This window comes from Bos indicus, chromosome 18, assembly GCF_029378745.1.
Source record: "Bos indicus isolate NIAB-ARS_2022 breed Sahiwal x Tharparkar chromosome 18, NIAB-ARS_B.indTharparkar_mat_pri_1.0, whole genome shotgun sequence".
NCBI lineage: Eukaryota > Metazoa > Chordata > Mammalia > Artiodactyla > Bovidae > Bos > Bos indicus.
Window position 1 is genome coordinate 36638317 of NC_091777.1, and position 22122 is coordinate 36660438.

Sequence of the window (22122 nt, forward strand, 5' to 3'; positions counted from 1 at the left end):
GGCTTCACATAAACAGAAGGGATTCCAGGAAGCCATAGCCACCTATCTGCCCAGGAAAATGGATACTCAGATAAGTTTGAGATATTGTGTAATCAAAAGGCAGGCAGGCAGGCAGACTTTCCAGATGAGCCTAAGCTAATGGCTTAAAAGGGTGTTTAGAAGAGAAAGCTGTAGCCCGACGGGTTCTCCAACCTCCTGCCCAGTCAGCAGAAATGGCGCATTAAGAATGAGAGGGGAAGTATGAAAGCTGGCATGAGTGATATGCCTTGGCCCTGTCGTATGGGGTTTAGTTAATGCCCAGTCCTCCCGTGGGCTTGACTGACTGAGGGAGGGCTTTTCCCCCCAGTCCTGGCATGCTAGCTCTAACTCCTTTATGTTAGAAAGCAGGAAGTTCTCTGGGAATTAACACCCAAAGGTGATGCTCTCGTTTAAGCAAGTTAAGGCCTTCGGGGATGGCCAGTGGATGCTCAGCTTTTGCTGGGGCCAGCGAGCCCCATTACCAGCCAGGGTGTTGAGCCAGCTTTATTTGCAGCTCTCAGAGCCAGTTCCTGTGCCATGGAAACTCCCCAAAGACCTCGTCTAAAAAGGTCTTTTCAGATGTCTGCACACTGCCTGCCTGTCAGCACTTTAGCCTTCCACCTGCACTGCAGGTTTAATGAGATGCCCAATGGCTGTCTCAGGAACAAAGTGCTCCCATCTGGAACACGACACTGCCTTTTGGTGGCTTTGTGCATGGAGAGAAAAGGCAGAGACAACCAGGGAGGAGACATAGCGACAGAACACATCAGAGGAGTAGGGCGAGGTGGAGGTGACAGCTTCAGGGTAAGCGGCCCTTACCCTGAGTTCAGTTTCCAGCTCTGCCTGTCTGCTGGCTCTGTGACCTTGGGCGAGTCACTTCACCTGTGTAAATCTTGTCTTGGTTTAGTCACCTGTAAAATGAGGCCACAGTACCTGCCTGCCAGGGTGTGAGGACTGACTGAGGGTCTCCATGGTGCTTCTCGTGCCTTGCTGGTAACTGGTCACTTGCTGATCACTTGGTGGTAACTATAGCATGGAATGATTAGAGTCCTAATCTGCCTGCAAAGACTCGTGAAGTTGTGTGGGTATTTCTGGCTCAATGAGCATCCTTTCTTCTCTTGGGGCTGACCGCAGGTACAAAGAGTTAGATATGACTAAAGCAACTTAGCATGCACACACACATGCAGTGATGAAATGACATTTTAGAGGCAGGCAAACCCCCTGCCCTCATGGAACTTACATTCTACTGGGAGGATATACCAAATGAGTGAAGCAGGGAAGAAGGATGAGGAGGGAGTGCTGGGGCAGGGGGGTGACCTGTGAGGGAAGGAAAGGAGAGAGGCTCATCTCTGGAGAGCTGTGAGGAGAGCAGAGGCACGTCAGGATCTACCTGAGATTTTAACAAGCTCACTGGGACTTCTGTGCAGAGAAGAGGCTTTGGGGACATGGGCAAGAATTGGGAAGACAATCTGGAGGCTACTGCAAATTGTCCAGGGTGCTTCCCAGTGGCTCAGCGGTAAAGAATCTGCCTGCAATGCAGGAGACATGGGTTCAGTTGCTGGGTTGGGAAGGTCCCCTGGAGAAGGAAATGGCAACCCACTTCCATATCTTGCTTAGAAAATCCCATGGACAGAGGAGCCTTGTGGGCTATAGCCCATAGGATCACAAAGAGTCGGACACGACTGAACACTTACACAAGCACTAATTCAGGTGTCAAGAAATGAAGTGGGTCTATGGGAAGCAAAGAGTTGGGTGTTTGATGTGTCTCTCATGCCCCATTTAACCCCCCTGCTCATCACATGTGCTTTGTTTTTATTATTCACAGGACTCAAGGTTTAGAGGTTTGAAGTGAATTTATCACCTGGTGCTCAGATCAGCGGGGTTGGGAGGCACTGGAAGCAGCCAGTCATTGTGGCCTTGGTTGAGCCTTTTCATTCTCTCCTCCTCCCTCCCAGCATCCATGATGTTAAACCCTAAGCATGTCTAGTGTAGGGCTCCTCTTTGGGGATCTCAGGACCCTTTATCGAAGACCATGGAGCATTCTGTAGGTCTCCATGTCTCCACTCTAATTCCAGGGGCTCGCATTTTCTCTGACACCCATTCACAGACCTGGAACCTTGGCTTAAGTCACAGGTGCTCACTGCTAAGTCCTCAGGGAGGGCATCAGACTGAGCAGAACAGTGACATGAGAAACTTCTTTTCATGGCCACAGAGAGGTTCCCAGGTGGCCTGCAAAGGGGTGGACGTTGCTCCAGTTCAGTTCAGGTCAGTCGCTCAGTTGTGTTTGACTCTGTGACCCCATGGTTTGCAGCATGCTAGGCTTCCCTGTCCATCACCAACTCCCCGAGCTTGCTCAAACTAATGTCTATTGAGTCAGTGATGCCATCCAACCATCTCATCCTCTCTTGTCCCCTTCTTCTCCCACATTCAATCTTTCCCAGCATCAGGGTCTTTTCCAGTGAGTCAGTTCTTCACATCAGATGGCCAAAGTATTGCTTCAACATCAGTCCTTCCAATGAACATCCAGGACTGATCTCTTTAGGATGGGCTGGTTTGATCTCCTTGCAGTCCAAGGAGCTCTCAAGAGTCTTCTCCAATACCACAGTTCAAAAGCATCAATTCTTCGGCACTTAGCTTTCTTTATAGTCCAATTCTCACATCCATACATGACTATTGGAAAAACCATAGCTTTGAATACATGGACCTTTGCTGACAAAGTAATGTCTCTGCTTTTTAATATGCTGTCTAGGTTGGTTATAGCTTCTCTTCCAAGGAGCAAGAGTCAGTCATCATCTGCAGTGATCTTGGAGCCCCCCAAAATAAAGTCTTTCACAGGTTCCATTGTTTCCCCATCTATTTCCCATGAAGTGATAGGACTGGATGCCATGGTCTTTGTTTTTTGAATGTTGAGTATTAAGCCAGCTTTTTCACTCTCTCACTTTCATCAAGTGGCTCTTGAATCCTCTTCACTTTCTGCCATAAGGGTTGGTGTCATCTGTATATCAGAGGTTATTGAAATATTAGTAACCTCAGATATGATGGCTTCTCTGATAGCTCAGGTGGTAAAGAATCTACCTGCAGTGTGGGAGACCTGGGTTTGATCCCTGGGTTGAGAAAACACCCTGGAGGAAGGAAAGGCTACCCACTTTAGTATTCTGACCTGGTTCGTAGAGTAGGACATGACCGAGTGACTTTCAGATATGATACGGCTCCCTCTGGGCCTGAAAGGTTGGAAGGAAGGGTGGGAGCAGATTGACCTCCCATCAGTCTGGTTTAGAGTCTGCCCACAGGCAAGGGACCACCACACCCTACAGCAGGAGTGCGGGTGTGGATGGGCCAGAGGGAGGCTCTGATAGGGTTTTGGTTTCGTGAGAGCATCCCAGACTCTACCTCCTTGGTGGCCCTGTCTCTCCAGCAGGGTGACCTCAGACAGCTGCAGAAGTTTCTAGTTCCATAAATCTATTGATATAACATGAACAAAGAAGGCTATGCTGAGCTCTTGATAAGAACTCTTTTCTTGTCCAAAGAGCCCATGCATAGGGACCATTCTTTAGAAAGAGGAAGCTGAAGTCACATGGCTCGAGGCAAAGATGAGATTAAAATCCAGATCTATGAAGGGAAGTCAAGTTGCTCAGTCATGTCTGACTCTTTGTGACCCCATGGACTGTAGCCTACCAGGCTCCTCCGTCCTTGGGATTTTCCAGTTGGATTCTCCCAACACTGGAGTGGGTTGCCATCTTCTTCTTCTATGAAAACTTCAGGCTTATACACAGAACCTCAGTCCATGTAGAAGCTGCACCCGAGAAGCCATCAGCATATGGGAGGCTGGCAGCCCCCTTCTGTGTTTGGGGTCAGCTCTTAGCAAAAACATTTCCTTCTCTTCTCAGGTGGCCTCACTAATCCTACTCTACGCTGGCCCTTATCTTGCCCTCTGGTGCCACCATCACCAACCCTTCTAGAAGGACTCTGCCCTGTGGATCTTAGGACCAGTCTGTCCCTCTGCCACTTACCCTCTGTGCCCCTTTTCCCCTGGACCAGTTCCACAGGTCAATGTCCCTCTTAAAGCATGACTCTTGGGAGAAAAAACAGCAGTCGTCATTTAGACCATTAGATTGTAACCCAGAGAAGTGTACTTAGCAAACCGCAAATAGAATCGACCAGAGTGGGACCAGATGGCCTCCCCTATCCTGGGTGTCTTGTTTCGGATAATGTAACTGAAGTCAGCATTAGGGGTTTGGGGAGCCTGAGTGCAGGGCTTTCCCGTTGAAGTCAGTCGACCTAACACCTTCCCTCCTTCAGTTCAAAGAAAAGAAAAATGTCTGTTTATGTGATGATGGGAAAGCAAACATGAAGCAATTACAGTGGTACGGAAGAATATAAAGGCTAGCAGCCCTCCCATCTTGTACTTCCTCCGCCAGCAGTTCATCCCCCGAGACAACCAATGGTGGTGGTGGTTGTTCAGTCGCCAAGTTATGTCCGACTCTCTGCAACCCCGTGAACAGCAGCATTCCAGGCTTCCCTGTCTTTCATTCTCTCCCTGAGTTTGCTCAAACTCGTGTCCATTGAGTCAGTGATACAAAACAACCATCTCATCCGCTGTTGCCCCCTTCTCCAGTGGTACCAGTTTCTTGTATCCTTTGAAAGATGTTCTAAACATTTTCTCTACCGTATTATTTTGCTTCTTGACATTTCTTTACAGACAGATTCCTCTCATGTTATTGCATGTAGATTTACTTGATTGTTTTTAGTGGCTACCTTGTTCTTTAAAATTTCTGCAGTGTTTGCTACTGAGTGGTTCGGTTCAGTTCAGTTCAGTTCAGTTCAGTCACTCAATTGTGTCCGACTCTTTGCGACTCCGTGGACTGCAGCGCGCCAGGCCTCCCTGTCCATTGCCAACTCCCGGAGTTTACTCAAACTCATGTCATTGAGTTGGTGATGCCATCCAACCATCTCATCCTCTGTCGTCCCCTTCTCCTCCTGTCTTCAATCTTTCCCAGCATCAGGGTCTTTTCCAATGAGTCAGTTCTTTGCATCAGGTGGCCAAAGTATTGGAGTTTTAGCTTAAGCATCAGTCCTTCCAATGAATATTCAGAACTGATTTCCTTTAGGATGGACTGGTTGGATCTCCTTTTAGTCCAAGGGACTCTCAAGAGTCTTCTCCAACACCACAGTTCAAAAGCATCAATTCTTCTGGGCTCAGCTTTCCTTATAGTCCAACTCTCACATCCATACATAACTATTGGAAAAACCATAGCTTTGACTACACAGACCTTTATTGGCAAAGTAATGTCTCTGCTTTTTAATATGCTGTCTACGTTGGTCGTAACTTTTCTTCCAAGGAGCAAGCGTCTTTTAATTTCATGGCTGCAATCACCATCTGCAGTGATTTTGGAGCCCAAGAAAATAAAGCCTATTTCCACTGAAAATAAAAACAGAAAACAAAAACTGTTTCCACTGTTTACCCCTCTATTTGCCATGAAGTGATGGGACCAGATGCCATGATCTTAGTTTTCTGAATGTTGAGCTTTAAGCCAACTTTTTCACTCTCCAACTTTCACTTTCATCAAGAGGCTTTTTAGTTCCTTTTCACTTTCTGCCATAAGGGTGGTGTCATCTGCATATCTGAGGTTAATGATATTTCTCCCAGCAATCTTGATTCCAGCTTGTGCTTCTTCCAGCCCAGCGTTTCTCATGATGTACTTTGCATATAAGTTAAATAAGCAGGGTGACAATATACAGCCTTGACGTACTCCTTTTCCTATTTGGAACCAGTCTGTTGTTCCATGTCCAGTTCTAACTGTTGCTTTCTGACCTGCATACAGATTTCTTAGGAGGCAAGTCAGGTGATCTGTATTCCCATATCTTGAAGAATTTTCCAGAGTTTGTTGTGGTCCACACAGTCAAAGGCTTTGGCATAATCGATAAAGCAGAAATAGATGTTTTCCTGAAACTCTCTTGCTTTTTCGATGATCCAACGGATGTTGGCAATTTGATTTCTGGTTCCTCTGCCTTTCCTAAATCCGACTTAAACATCTGGAAGCTCATGGTTCACGTACTGTTGAAGCCTGGCTTGGAGAATTTTGAGCATTACTTTACTAGCATGTGAAAGTGAAGCTCACTCTGTCGTGTTTGACTCTTTGTGACCCCATGGACTATACAATCCATGGGATTCTCCAGGCCAGAATACTGGAGTGGGCAGCCTTTCCCTTCTCCAGGGAATCTCTGCGACCCAGGACTCAAACCCAGGTCTCCCGCATTGCAGGCATATTCTTTACCACCTGAACCACAAGGGAAGCCCAAGAATACTGGAGTGGGTAGCCTATCCCTTCTCCAGCAGATCTTCCTGACCTAGGAATCAAACCGGAGTCTCCTGCATTGCAGGTGGATTCTTTACCAACTGAGCTGTGAGTAGCGTGTGAGATGAGCACAATTGTGCGATAGTTTGAGCATTCTTTGGCATTGACTGTCTTTGGGATTGGAACGGATTGAGTGGTTGGCCATTGTTTATTTCATCAGGCCGCTATTGATGCTGTTTCCATGTTTTGCTACCATGGTGAGGTTCCTTGTGTATCTGTCTCGTGCACATGTGTGGGTCCCTCTGTGGGATGAGGTCCTGTGTGTGGGCTCTGCTGGATGAGAGGATGTGAGCATGTGGCATCTATACATGTGGTCTGGATGCCCTCTGAAAAAAGTCATACTGATTCTACTAGCCATGCTGTTCAACACAGCCTTCCAGCACTACTTCTTACACTTCAGCCTCTGTGTCACCAATGAATAAATTAACCCTAAATGAATGAATGAAAGGGACTTGCCTGAGCACTCGTCTTCCTGACAAACCCCAGAGAGTATCCATCACCTGACTTAGTTCTTCCTAGACCAGCTGATCATTTCCCCTGCAGCACCTCTTCCTTCTCCAGTCATGTGTGGGTCATCCCTGCTCTTGCTCACCACTCCCACCGAGCCCTTCCTATAGTCTCCTGCATCTTGGGTTGCTGAGATTCTCAGAGGGATCAAGGTCCTCTGAATAATTGCAAAAATTAATGTTTTCCTACAAAGTAAATAGTGAGCAATTTGCCTGTGCTCCCTGTGAGGTTTTTGGTTTTATTTTTTAACCTTTTGAATGGATAATACATTTCTGGCTAGAAAATCAACCAATATAAAAAATCATACAGGAAAAATTTCTACCTCCACCCAATCCTCTTTGGGTCCAACAACAGCCCCTCCCCTAGACTGGTAATCTCAGTTATTTTTCTGAGATGCAAATACAAGGAAAGGTGAACCTGTATTCTTAATCCCCCTGCACTGGTTTGCACCTTGCTTTTATCATATTAATGTCTTAAAGTACATTCACAGCAGTGCATCAGGAACCTTCTCATTTGTTTTAGAGCCACATCAGATTTCATTGTAAGAAAATTCCACAGTTTAACCCTCCTTTGATGGATGCTTGAGTTCTCTGCCATGTTTTGCTAGTACAAACAATGCCTTAGTGAATAACCTTGTACATACGTCATTCTGCATGTGTGCAAGTTTCCAAATGTTGATTGGAAAGTGGGAAGAAGCCAGGTAGAGGAACCACTGAATCTTGTAAGAACCACAACCAGAAAAATAAAGTGTGAGAAGCACTCCTGGGGCAGGTGCCACAGGGCCTTGTGGCAGCAAGTGTATCCTGAGAATTAGCCCCGGGACCCCGGCTGTGCCCAACACATGCTTTCATGTGGGACCTGTGGCCGGGAGTCTTCATGTAATTTTCTTCTTTTTGTTGCCTTGCCTACTTGGAAGTCTTGGGCTGAGCTCCCTGGCCTGAGATATTTATGCTTTTCCCTGGGACTCGGAGGGAAGGGAATGGTTGTGTGGCTTCTTTCCCAGGAGCCTGCGCACGTGGGGGCCAAGCATTCACCTCCAGAGCCAGCTGAGCAGATCAGGCAAACGCTCTTGGAAGCAACGGCCTTTCCCATCAATGCTTATTTGTTCTTGATGAGGAAAAACGATGCTGGCCTCCATTGAAAAAGAGAAAGCCTCCTCTTGTAAGTGCTCTTGGACAAGTGAGCACTTGTTTCGGAGTCATCTGCAAGTGCATGTGACCTGGAGACTCTGTGGGAAATGCCTGACTTGTGCAGCTTTGGCGTCCAGCTGTGCTTGGGGAGTTCTGCTCCAAATGTCAGACGCAGAGGGCCCAAGCTTTTCCAGCACAGCCCACAGCTGGAAATGGTACAAGCCTCATATTCATTCTTTGTGTTGGAGAAGAGGTTTCCGGACCTTGTTCATGACTTACTGAATGATTCAAAATCTGGAGCTCCGTGCTGGTGTCAGCATGTTTCCACATCCATTAGTGCTGGGGAAATGCTGCCCCCAGACTGGAAACGTCTATCTGGGTTCTATCCATGTACAGCAACCTGCCTTTGTGCCCAGCGTGGGTTTGGACCCATCTCATCTGGCAGTCACCTTCCCCTGAAGCGCCTCTCCTTCAGGGCAGAGCAGTTTTAGCCCAGTGGTTCAACCAGCCTTGGCTGGTCCTGGGTGTGTGGCTCTCTTCATAGACTGACTGGCTCTCCTACCTTGAACAGGTGACTCAAGCCTTTCTGGGCCTCAGGGACTCATCAGGATGAAGGGGATTAAAAAACCCCACCTGCTTCCTAGCAGTTTAGGAGTCAGTGTTTGTGAAGCACTCAGCACTGTGCCCGCACATAATGACTGTCATTATGTGGAATATTTACTCTTCTAATTATTATTCATTAAGAATGATTTATGGCCTCTTTTCCTTCCCCACTTTTTCATCACTTTGACCTTGTGTTTTTAGATGAATGGGTTTGTGTCTTTTTTGAACCCTGGGACTTGAACTCATGGGGTCCTCCTCAAAGGAAACCCTAGTAATGACTATATTTTAACAGGTTCATTGAGACATAATTTACATACCATAAAGTTTACCCACTGCATACAGCCAGGTCATATTTATAAATGTACGCAGCTGTGTGGTAGCTGCATAGCCTAGTTTTAGAATACTCTTGCATGCACGTGTGCTAAGTTGCCAGTTGTGTCCGACTCTTTGCAACCCCATGGACTGCAGCATGCCAGGCTTCCCTGTCCATCACCAACTCCCAGAGCTTGCTCAAACTTATGTCTGTCGAGCCGGTGATGCCAACTCGTCCACTTCTGTCATCCCTTTCTCCTGCCTTCAATCTTTTACAGCATCAGGGTCTTTTCCAATGAATCTCTGGTTTCCTAGAATTTCTAGAACCCTGCTCCAGACTAACTGAATCCTATCTCCATGACTGGTAGTCTTTTGTCATTTTCTTTAATTTAGCATAACACCTTTAAGGTTTATCTATGCTATTAAATAGTTTTTAAACTATTTATTTATTTGGCCACACTGGGTCTTAGTTGCTGCATGTAAGCCCCTCCAGTTGCAGCATGCAGAATCTCTAGTTGTGATGTGCAACCCTTTAGTTGCGGCACATGGGATCTGGTTCCCTGGCCAGGGGTCGAATCTGGGCTCCCTGCGTTGGGAGCGTGGAGGCTTAGCTGCTGGATCACAAGGGAAGTCCCTATGCTACTGTATTTTGTCCCTTTCTATTGATGAGTAGCTATACCATATTTTCTCCATCCTAATAACTATATAGTTGGATTTTTTTTTTAATGGGAAAATGGGGAGAAAGAGGAATATGGGGAAAAAAGATGTTTAAAAATATAGTAGTGTTCATACTCTAATTTTAGAAAAACAGGATATCATAGGATGGATATCAGGGTTAAGTAAGTGAATCAGGAGAGGGGTGGACCAGGATCTGAAGGATACAGAACAGAGCATTTAGACAGCGGCTTCTGCATGGTTGGGTTCATGAGTGCTTTGTGCTTTTGGCTCTCTCTTTTTTTTTTTTCTCCTCTCTTTTTTAGTTTTTTGATAATAGCTCTGAGATATAATTCACACATCTTAACATTCCCCCCTTTTAAAGTGTAGGAGGATACAATGGCTTTTCTATATATTCACAGAGTTGAGCTACCATAGACAATTTGTTCTGCTGGAGAAGCAGAACAATGCCAGGTCCCTACTATGGGTCTTAGGGCCAGCCAGACCTGGATTTGAATCCCAGCTCTGCTGCTCATTGCTGTGTGACCTTGGGAGAGTCACTTAACATCTCTGAGCCTTTATCATTAAAACCTGAGTGATAACTCCCCTCATTGGTCGTTGTGTTATTTCTGCCTTTTGTCTCTCCCTGGGGAAGCCTTTGTAGGACCATTCTCCACCAAGTGCCTGCTCCAAGTGCCTGGGGGAAAGGTTTAAAATTCAATATCCTTTAGCCTCAGAGATCAGTTTGCCTGTCATAGCCCAAGTCTGGGTATTTTTAAGAAGCATGCTGGGGTAGTCTCTAGGATAGATCACCTGATGCTAAGAGCTGACTCATTGGAAAAGACCCTGATGCTGGGAAAGATTGAAGGCAGGAGGAGAAGAGGGCGACAGAGGATAAGATGGTTGGATGGAATCAAATAGACTCAACAGATGTGAGTTTGAGCAAGCTCTGGGAGATAGTGAAGGACAGAGAAGCCTGGTCTGCTGCAGTCCATGGAGTTGCAAAGAGATCAGACACTACTGAGCAACTGAATTGATGAGGATAGTCTCTGTGCAGGGCACTTTACACTAGACCCCAGATGGAGATGAGGTTGGGGTATTTTGGTCAAAGTGCTTTATTTTGTAAGTGGGCAGCCAAGAACTGGAGACCCCTTCCTGGCACATGGGGACCTAGGAGCCAGTCCCCCAGCCCAGGAATGCCAGCCGCCCCTTCCCCTGAGGAGTTAGCAGAAGGTGAAGGGAGAAGGGCGCTCCCTGGCCTCTGGGAGCCCAACAGAAAGGAAAAGTGGGCAGATTCTGTGGTGTGGGTAGAAGTCTTTTCTTTCTAATCAATAAGCAAACAGTTCCTGGAGTTGCCCAACCTGGCCACAGGAATGTTTGCTGGGTTGCAGCCAGTGGGAGTAATCAATTAGCACCTCTATTCAGGCAGGCGGGTCGGGTGTTTGTGTATTTAACTGGCAGCCAGAAGCTGGATAATAAAACTCCCCCAATTTAAGTGTGTAAGCCAGAGGGCTTCTCATTCTCTTGGATGAAACCAAACCAGTTTCCCTCCTCCCTGTGACAGCAAAGAGGTCCCTGTGCACCTCTGCAGTGGGCAGGCGGCCAGCTCCTTCTTTAACAGTGGGGTTCACCTGCCTCCCTTTTTAAAATGAATGGCAGTGAGATTGTTTGGCAGTTAGTGTCCACCCTGGAAACTGAAGCCAAGGCCTCGGACTCAGATTTGAGCAGAGAAGCAACCCCTACTTCTCCAGTTGAGACACTAGAGCCTCTTCCCCATCTAGGCAGGAAGATGGTGATTGAACAGGGTGAAGTTTTTATCAATGGGTTTGTTTTTGAACTGTCCAGGACAGGCCCAGAAAGGCAAAGGATTTCAAACTGAATTCTTTTCTGGCCCTGATCTCGAGGGCAGGTGGTCTGGGGAGGCCCCCTGGTCCTAAACTGGAGGGACAGAGCCAACGCCCCTCCCAGGCCTGTGTGGGACCCATGTGCTAGTGTTACTCTCATTCCTCTAGGACGTGAGCCCTGGGAAGGCAGGGATCACTACATGGGTCTTCAGCCCTGGAACAGAGCCCAGCGAAAGTGGGTGTGCTGTGCTGAGCAGGCCACCTACTGCCCCTTGCTCTGTGGCTTGGTCCCTTGGTCTGGCACGCAGCCAGAAGCTGGGGCCATCTCTTCAAATGCTCCCCCTCCTTTTTTTCCCTAAATTATTTGATTATTCCTGTTGTTGTGTATGTGTTAGTCGCTCAGTTGTGTCCAACTCTTTGCGACCCCATGGACTGTAGCCCACCAGGTTCCTCTGTCCATGGAATTTCCCAGGCAAGAATACCCGAGTAGGTTGCCATTTCCTTCTCCGGGGGATCTTCCTGACCCAGGGATCAAACCCGGGTCTCCTGCATTGCAGGGAGATTCTTTACCATTTGAGCCACCAGGGAAGATTATTCATGTTCTTGTATCCATACAGTGGAATATTGTGTGTGTGTTAATTGTTATTTAGTTTATTTTTTGGCCATGCCTTTGTGGCATGTGGGATCTTAGTTCCCCGACCAGGGATCAGCCCATGCCCTCTTCAGTGGACGCACAAAATCTTACCCACTGGACTGCCAGGGAAGTCCCTCAAATGCCTCTTTTTGAGCCTTCCCTAAATGCATTTAATTGTCCCCTCCAGCCCTGCTGCTGCAAAGAAGCTTGGAACCCCCTTACCTATTTGTTTTTCTCTATTAACACTTTTCATTTTATTTGTTAATTATCTCTTCCCCACTGGAATGAAAGCCCCATGAGGACAGGATGCGTGCTTTGTTCACTGCTGTATTTCCCAGGCCTTAGAATGATGCTTGGCAACAAGTAAAGGCTCTGTAAATATTTGTTGAAGAAAGAATCCTTGAAGCAATCCCTTGAAGGAAATGAAACTGCCTCCTTCTACGGAAAGGGGAAAATGATATTTAAGGAGGGAGGTCGAAGTGACTTGTCTACCATAGCACCTAAAAAAGTGAAGCTGGGGTTTGACCCTACTGTGGTTGATCCTGTTCACACAAGTGTAAAGCCATAAAAGTATTTGCACTGGCTTGTACCCAACTGTGGAAGTGCTGTTTGTGACATTTTTCACTGTGCTGATTGTGATCAGCATCCATGGTGTTTGCTGTCTGAGAATGTTCTGCGTTAGCCTAAGCAGAAACACAATCTGGGAGCAAACATGCCTTGCTGGAGTGACCCAGGCCGCATGAGTGTAACCTTAAAACAAAGGTGGAGGACTTCCCTGGTGGTCCAGTGGTTAAGAATCCACCTGCCAATGCAGGGCACATGGGTTCAATCCCTGGTCTGGGAAGGTGCCACAGACCAACTAAACCCATGTGCCAGAAGTACTGAGCCTGTGCGCTAGAGCCTGGGAGCCACAGCTACTGAAGTCCCATGCCTCAACTCCAAACGCTCGAGCGTTCTGCAACAGGAGAAGCCACCACAGTGAGAAGCCCACACACCCCAACTGGAGAGCAGTCTCGGCTCACTGAAGCTAGAGAAAGCCCACATGCAGCCATGAAGACCCAGCACAGCCAAAAATAAAGAAATACATACATCTTTAAAAAAGAGGGGGAGATCCAGGGTGATGATCACCCCTTATCCTGTGGGCACATCTTCACAGGGCTCTGGGATAACTTGTCCTTCCACCGCAGCCTCACCATTTTCTCTGCACACTGTTGCCCCCTCCACCCCAGTCTGTTTGGATGGAAACAGACAGGAGGAGACTTTGTTCCTTGCCTCCCTCCGAGGCGGTGCCCATTGTTGACATCTGTTTTTAGGGTGTGAGTTAAATGAAGACAGAGACCACTTATAATTTGTTCTGGGCAACAACATGCTGGGAGGCCAGGAGAAACAACTCGATAAGCTTCATGAAAATAAACTTCCCTTGAAGATCCTGAACACCACAGATCTAGCACAGTCAAACAAATAAGTATTAAAAATAAAATTTCCCATCCGTGGGATTCCATGGGAGCTGCCTGTGGACAAGGGCGATTTGATGGGCTGCTGGTGCCCCAGCCGAGAACACCCTGAGGGAGCAAAATGCACAGGCTCTTGTGAACACACCTACGAGTTGTGCTTGTGCAACGTGATATTCCAAGCTGCTTATCTTAACCAGAAAAAATGTCTGGGAGTTAAGTTGGCCCATCAAAAGAACTCCGACTTATTTCAACTTATGTAACGCAGTGACCTAAGGCAGAACATTCTTGAATCTTTAAAACTCCCTCCTTTGCCTGTCTGGTTGTCCTTATGTTTTTCCGAGGCCCCGGCACTGGATTTCCGAGGTGTCACTTTCATCTTTCATTCGAGGAGAGAAGGGGTGAGTGTGTGTGTCTTGTGGAGATGGGGACAGGGAAACTTGGCTATTTTTATTCTGGTTCCCCTCCACCTGTCCCATTCTGTCTTGTGAACTCACTTCCCTGTGGCCATTCGGCTAGCAACCAGTCTCACAAATGGCTCATCAAAGCAGGAGGCAGGCTGCCTGTTGGTTAAGTCCTGATGGGGCGTCAGACCACAGGCCCTGCCACTTCATAGCTAGGTGGCTTGGCCACGTCTGTTCACTGAGACTTCTGAGCCCACTTCCTCATTTAGAAGCTGGGGCTGCTGGACTCTACCCACCAAGGCTGCTATGTCTAGTCAGGCTGTTAGGTGGTGTTACTGCCCGTAATTCTCAGGAACAAGTGGGCACACATAACTGGAGATTCATCGGGGCTAAAATGATAGTCTTTCTGATGCAACATTGCCCGAGTGTGGACAAACTGGAGGCCTCATCATCCTTTCTCTCCCATTTTTTTAAACATTGAATTACATTTTCTGCTGAGCACGGGTGCCTATTAAACCTGGAATGGCAGTAATTTCATGAACACCCACCAAAGGAAGACATTCCAGTCACCCAGTCCATCAAGGAAAATGGAACCTAGAAAGGAACTTTCTAGGTGGTGGTACCCATGGAGATTTAGGGCTTTGTGGTTGGAGTTGGAAACACTGTGGCTCTCTAGAGAAGTGAACGCCTGCCCAGCCAGACGGTACGTGTCTGGTCTCCCAGGGTTCCTTTCGTCCATCAAGTAAGACTTCTTGTTCCTTATCTTGAGTATTTAAGTTAGAATCCGAAACCCTTGGTTTGGGGGTGCACAATGGCAGTGTGGCCCCCAGGATTTCCAAGAGCCTCAGAAGGCTTATGATCTTGCCCTTGAGGTTGCGTGTAAAATTTTCTCATTTGATGCTTTGTTCCAGTGGTCCCTGATATAAAAACAAATGCAGTGTTCTTTGGTGTTAGCCATGGAAAATGCCTCCTGCGGAGAAGGAGCCATCCCAGAAGGGCACCTCTTTGTGTGTGTTGTGGGGAAAACCCCACTTGTAGATAGTTGCTTCTGAGAGACCAGGTGATCCTGCTCCTTACCAAATAACTATGCGTAGCTGAATCTGATGGCAGGCCCGGTCCTTACATCTCCCTAAAATATATGGAGGCTTTGGAAACTGTCTTGTTCCTACCCACTCACATTCCAGTTGGACGGGGGTGAGAAGAAACGGGAGCCTTCAGGCAGGACTGTTTGTGGCACGACACAATTCCAAGCAAAGAATGTTGCCGCCCTAGGACTACAAAGCTTTTCATGGATTTGGGTTTCATTTGTATTTGGACTTCAGGCATCTTTTCTGGGAGTCCTCAGATTAAGCTCTAATGCTAATGCTAATGCTAAGTCACTTCAGTCGTGTCCAACTCTGTGCGACCCCATAGATGGCAGATCACCAGGCTCCCCCGTCCCTGGGATTCTCCAGGCAAGAACACTGGAGTGGGTTGCCATTCCCTTCTCTGATGCAGGAAAGTGAAAAGTGAAAGTGAAGTCGCTCAGTCGTGTCCGACTCTTAGCGACCCCATGGACTGCAGCCTACCAGGCTCCTCCGTCCATGGGATTTTCAAGGCAAGAGTACTGGAGTGGGGTGCCATTGCCTTCTCCGATTAAGCTACTACTTCTGCCAAATACGCAAGAAAATGGGGCAGTTGTAGGATGAATGACAATTTACAGGAGTCACAGTGTTCTGAAGATGCTTTTTAGAATACACACACATAAATATATTTTATTTGTTTGGCTGCGTGGCTGCACCAGGTCTTAGTTGTGGGATCTTTTGTTGTGGCTTGCAAATTCTTGCTTGCAAGCACAGAGTCTAGCCACTGGACGATGAGGGAAATCCCTAAAGGCGCTTGTTACCTCACTCTTCTCTTTGTCATTTTAAAAAGTGACTCACTGTAATTGTAACATACCATACAATACAAAAATGTTTCAGGAAGTTACGTTTTTAAAAACTGCCTCCAACTGTACCTCTTTCCATTGAAGAAAGTAGGGAAAACCACTGGACAATTCAGGTATGACCTAAATCAAATCCCTTATGATTATACAGTGGAAGTGAGAAATAGATTTAAGGGCCTAGAGCTGATAGAGTGCCTGATGAACTATGGAATGAGGTTCGTGACATTGTACAGGAGACAGGGCTCAAGACCATCCCCATGGAAAAGAAATGCAAAAAACCAAAATGGCTGTCTGGGGAGGCCTTAAAAATAGCTGTGAAAAGAAGAGAAGTGAAAAGCAAAGGAGAAAAGGAAAGATATAAACATCTGAATGCAGAGTTCCAAAGAATAGCAAGAAGAGATAAGAAAGCCTTTTTCAGCGATCAATGCAAAGAAATAGAGGCAAACAACAGAATGGGAAAGACTAGAGATCTCTTCAAGAAAATCAGAGATACCAAAGGAACATTTCATGCAAAGATGGGCTCAATAAAGGACAGAAATGGTATGGACCTAACAGAAGCAGAAGATATTAAGAAGAGCTGGCAAGAATACACAGAAGAACCCTACAAAAAGATCTTCACGACCCAGATAATCACAATGGTGTGATCACTCACCTAGAGCCAGACATCCTGGAATGTGAAGTCAATTGGGCCTTGGAAAGCATCACTACGAACAAAGCTAGTGGAGGTGATGGAATTCCAGTTGAGCTATTCCAAATCCTGAAAGATGATGCTGTGAAAGTGCTGCACTCAATTTGCCAGCAAATTTGGAAAACTCAGCAGTGGCCACAGGACTGGAAAAGGTCAGTTTTCATTCCAATCCCAAAGAAAGGCAATGCCAAAGAATGCTCAAACTACCGCACAATTGCACTCATCTCACACGCTAGTAAAGTAATGCTCAAAATTCTCCAAGCCAGGCTTCAGCAGTATGTGAACCGTGAACTTCGTGATGTTCAAGCTTGTTTTAGAAAAGGCAGAGGAACCAGAGATCAAATTGCCAACATCCACTGGATCATGGAAAAAGCAAAAGAGTTCGAGAAAAACATCTATTTCTGCTTTATTGACTATGCCAAAGCCTTTGACTGTGTGGATCACAATACACTGTGGAAAATTCTGAAAGAGATGGGAATACCAGACCACCTGATCTGCCTCTTGAGAAATTTGTATGCAGGTCAGGAAGCAACAGTTAGAAGTGGACATGGAACAACAGACTGGTTCCAAACAGGAAAAGGAGTACGTCAAGGCTGTATGTTGTCACCCTGCTTATTTAACTTATATGCAGAGTACATCATGAGAAACGCTGGGCTGGAAGAAGCACAAGCTGGAATCAAGATTGCCGGGAGAAATATCAATAACCTCAGATATGCAGATGACATCACCCTTATGGCAGAAAATGAAGAGGAACTAAAAAGCCTCTTGTTGAAAGTGAAAGTGGAGAGTGAAAAAGTTGGCTTAAAGCTCAACATTCAGAAAACGAAGATCATGGCATCTGGTCCCATCACTTCATGGGAAATAGATGGGGAAACAGTGGAAACAGTGTCAGACTTTATTTTCTTGGGCTCCAAAATCACTGCAGATGGTGACTGCAGCCATGAAATTAAAAGACGCTTACTCCTTGGAAGGAAAGTTATGACCAACCTAGATAGCATATTGAAAAGCAGAGACATTACTTTGCCAACAAAGGTCCGTCTAGTCAAGGCGATGGTTTTTCCAGTGTTCATGTATGAATGTGAGAGTTGGACTGTGAAGAAGGCTGAGCGCCAAAGAATTGATGCTTTTGAACTGTGGTGTTGGAAAAGACTCTTGAGAGTCCCTTGGACTGCAAGGACATCCAGCCAGTCCATTCTGAAGGAGATCAGCCCTGGGATTTCTTTGGAAGGAATGATGCTGAAGCTGAAACTCCAATACTTAGGCCACCTCATGCAAAGAGTTGACTCATTGGAAAAGACTCTGATGCTGGGAGGGATTGGGGGCAGGAGGAGAAGGGGACGACAGAGGATGTCATGGCTGGATGGCATCACTGACTCGATGGACGTGAGTCTGAGTGAACTCCGGGAGTTGGTGATGGACAGGGAGGCCTGGCGTGCTGTGATTCATGGGGTCGAGAAGAGTTGGACACGACTGAGCGACTGATCTGATCTGATCTGTACCTCTTTCAACCTTCCCTCCACTTCCACTCAAATTACTGTCAACCTCCTGCAGTGTAGAATTCCAACTGCTCTGGAATGTCTTTTTTCTACCGCCCCGCCCCATAAGAAGTATTCCATCCCCAGACTGCAAATGGGAAGAGTAGTGAAGAACACTCATTCTGGGATCAGACAGCCTGGCCCCTCCACCCACCAGCCTTTAATTCAGGACAGAGAAAATGGGACAGGTGATGCCTACACCACAAGATGGCCTGGGGTGGGGGATTCAATCAGAAAACTGGACTTGTTGCAGGAAGGGGGACCCCTTCCAGGGCCTGAAACTGGGCTCTTGTCTAACGCTTGGAAATGAATTGTCCAAGGAGACACATGTGCTGACACAGCAAGAGATTTTATTGGGAAAGGGCACCCGGCTGGAGAGCAGTAGGGCAAGGGAACCCAGGAGAACTGCTCTGCTGCGTGGCTCACAGTCTTATGGTGATGGGATTAGTTTCCCGGTGGTCTTTGGCCAATCATTCTAATTCAGAATCTTTCCTGGTGGCGCACGCATCGCTCAGCCAAGATGGATGCTAGCGAGAGGGATTCTGGGAAGCGGACGGACATGCAGCATCTCCTTTTGACATTTCCTGAACTCTTTCGGTTGGTGGTGGCTTATTAGTCCCCTATTCTTTATCAGGATCTCCTGTCATAAAACAACTCATGCAGATGGTTACTATGGTGCCTGGCCAGGGTGGGTGGTTTCAGTCCCTGTGCTTCCCCTAGCAGACATAAGGAGCACAGGACAAGAGTCTGACTTGTAGAGAGGCAGAGTGGTCAGGAGCGTGAGCTCTCAGACGTACCTAAGTCCCAGTCTAGGCTCTGCCACTTAGTAACTGCCTCAGTTTCCCCGTCTATAAAAAGGGGACACTGATGACAGCGACTTCACAGAGTTCTGGGACTAAATGAGTTAGTATTTGTGAAGTGCTTAGAGTAGAACCTGACACACAATGTTCTTAAATGTTTAGATATTAAGAAAATAGTGAATAAAAGGTAGTTGAAGCTGTTGAATCTAGTTTTTGATGGTGATGATGATGTTATTGTGGTGAAAAGATCTTCCCATTTAGAGATGGCCAGTGGGTTCTTGGCTCTTGTCATCAGGATCTAGTTTTGAAATCAAGTGACCAAATGACTGGTTTAGGAAAGGACAACATGCTGATTTAACACTTAGTTCTTTGCTGTCTTTTTTATTTAACTTTTTATTTTAGAAATGTTCAAATAGGACTTCCCTGGCAGTCCAGTGGCTGAAACGCTTCCACTGTAAGGAGCAAGAGTTCAGTCCTTGGTCAGGGAACTAAGACGTGTTGTGCAGTGCAGACAGAAAAAAATAACACTTTTTTTTTTTAAAAGAAATGTTCAAATATACCCATCTTCATATACTGATCTGGTTTCTACAGTTTGCCAGTCTTGTTTCCCCTACATGCTGGCGTTAGTGTGCCCTGTGGCTCTGAGGCACTGTCCAGCCCTTGCCAGGGTTGAAGCCAGCTTCCCAGAGCCTTCTCAGAACTGGAGATCCCCTCAGTCATTTCTGTAATTTCTGGCTAATCGGCCCAGAGGCTCAGGTTGCACAGAAAGATAATGGGCCTTAATGAGCACCTGGAAATTCAGGTTGGGCCTGCCTGTGGCGCGTTCACTACTTATGTCACTTCTCACAGGGCAGGGCTTAGCCACCATTAAGCCAAGATGCCCCACAGCAGGTTAAGAGCCTTGCATTAAGTTATTTGCAAAACCATTTTCATTTTTTCAGGCTGCCACTCTTGGCAAGTCCAATCATGCTCGTCCCAGCTCTCACTGCCCAGGTCTGGGCCAGCTGGGGAACAGAATTCAGTGTGGAAAATGAGGGCGGCTCTTGTTCCCTGATTATATGGCCAGCCCCCCAAACACAGCCCAGTGGCCCCATTGTTTCTGCTGGGGTGTGGGTGGGAGAACGTTGTGAGCACATTCACTGTCTTGTTTAATCTCACAAAACCCTGAAGAGGTGGGCTCAGTCAGTGGTATCCTTCAGGTGCCAGTAGAAAAAACTGAAGCCCAGAGAGGTTATGCATTTTGTGTAAGGTCACTCTGCAAGAACGTGAAAAAATCTGGGTTTATATAATCATTCCAGTCACAGACTCTGAGGCTGTTCTTGTCAACCTCTTCCTGTCATTTTAAAAAATCCTTGCCATGCTCACCCCTCCCCAACCCCTTCAAACTTGGGAAATCAGTTGTAGAACCAGACTAAAAGGTGAGGGTAGGCATGTGACATGGTTTTAATTTTTTTTTTTTTAAACAAACTGGCAAAGGAGGGTTCAGGAGTGATTGAGACTAGGTTACTCATATTAAGGGCCATCCCAACTCTGCTGTTCACTAGTTATAGGGATCAAACAAATGTCTTAACCTCTGTGAGCCTCAGTTTCTTCATCTACAAAATGGGAATAATCGTGGTGCTTATCCTCTGCCCCCTGCTGCTGCTACGTCGCTTCAGTCGTGTCTGACTCTGTGCGACCCCATAGACAGCAGCCCATTAGGCTCCTCTGTCCCTGGGATTCTCCAGGCAAGAATACTGGAGTAGGCTGCCATTTCCTTCTCCAATGCATGAAAGTAAAAAGTGAAAGTGAAGTCACTCAGTTGTATCCGACTCTTAGCGACCAAGGTCTTATTTTCTCTAGCAAGGGTGGGGCTGTTGGGCCAGAAAAGTTGGCAATGGTGGCCCCTAGTGGAACAAATGAAAACTGCAGCCCAGACACCATAACCAACTTGAGGGCTTTCTGGCAGAGACCTGATCCATGTCCATGTAGAAGTGTCTATGCTGTGCTTAGTTTAGTCATGTAAAATAGGCAAAAGAACAGAACTTTTTTAAAATAAAAGATCTCTTGGAAAAACTAAGAATTGCACTGGAGGAATGAGAGATAATTATTTGAAAGGGAGAATAGACCGATTTGAGTTTCCCTGAAGGAAATTTCATCGACTGTTCCTTCTGCCTGGAAGGCTCTTGAGCCAAGATCTCTATAAGGCTGACTCCTTCAGGTCTCAGCTCAGACACCTACAACTTCAGAGAGGCCAGCTTTCACCATCCAGTAAAAGTTATACACTCCCCATACTTCTTCTCCATCACTCTTCCCCCACCCCATCACTCTTATATTATCCTCTTTTTAAATTCCTTTATGTCTAGCATTTGTCACTACCTGAGATTCAGTTTTGTTATGTGTCCATCTCTTTCACAATATAGTATAAGCTCAATGGAAGCAGGTGCCTTGCCTGTCTGTTCACAATTTTGTCCTTACTGCCCAGCACAATGTCTGACAAATTATTTGATGGAAACTTGTTAAATGAGTCCTTTGGGACTCTGATGTGTAATGCAGACACTTTTCACCACAGCTTCTCCAGCATTGGGTATTAATACTTTTTAAGTTTTAATACTTTAATGACTGTAAAGTTTTAAGTAGCTTTGTCTCTAAGCCACTGATCCTAAGTTCCCTCATCCAAGTAGTCTTCTGTCTTTTGCATTTGTCTCACTGCACTGTATGATCAGGTTGAAGATTTTCCTGTGAAATCTTCACTGTCTCCCCTGACAGTGACTTCACTGTCTCCCTGACAGCTTCTCCACTGGGTGGTCTCAGATTGCAAGAAGGCATTACCTCTCAAGGCCTCAGAAAATAAGCATATAATCAGTTCTAAATGAATATCTGCCATTATCAATGTCTTTTGTGGAATACTGAATAAATGAAGTGTCTAGTATGTGCCAAGCACTGTTCTGTGTATCTTAAAACAATCCTAGGAAGTAGTTGTTGTCAAATACCTTCATTCTACAGATGGGTAAACTGGAGCACCGAGAGATTCAGTGATGTGCCCAAGGTCTCAGAGCTAATAAACAGAGCTGGGACCTGAGCCCTGCCCTTGACAGTAAATAAGACCATGTTTGAAGAGTGAGCACTATGATTATCCTCATTTTGAAGATGAAGAAAAGAAAGTGAAAGTCACTCAATCGCGTCTGACTCTTTGCGACCCCTTGGACTGTAGTCTGCCAGGTTCCTCTGTCCATGGAATTCTCCAGGTCAGAATACTTGAGTGGTTAGCCGTTACCTTCTC

General features: G+C 46.5%; 1 protein-coding gene across 1 annotated transcript in view; it reads left to right on the forward strand.

Annotated features, from left to right (window-relative positions):
* CDH1 (cadherin 1) overlaps positions 1 to 22122 on the forward strand; it is a 72715-nt gene that overhangs the window by 26499 nt on the left and 24094 nt on the right. The gene's annotated exons all lie outside the window — the stretch shown is intronic.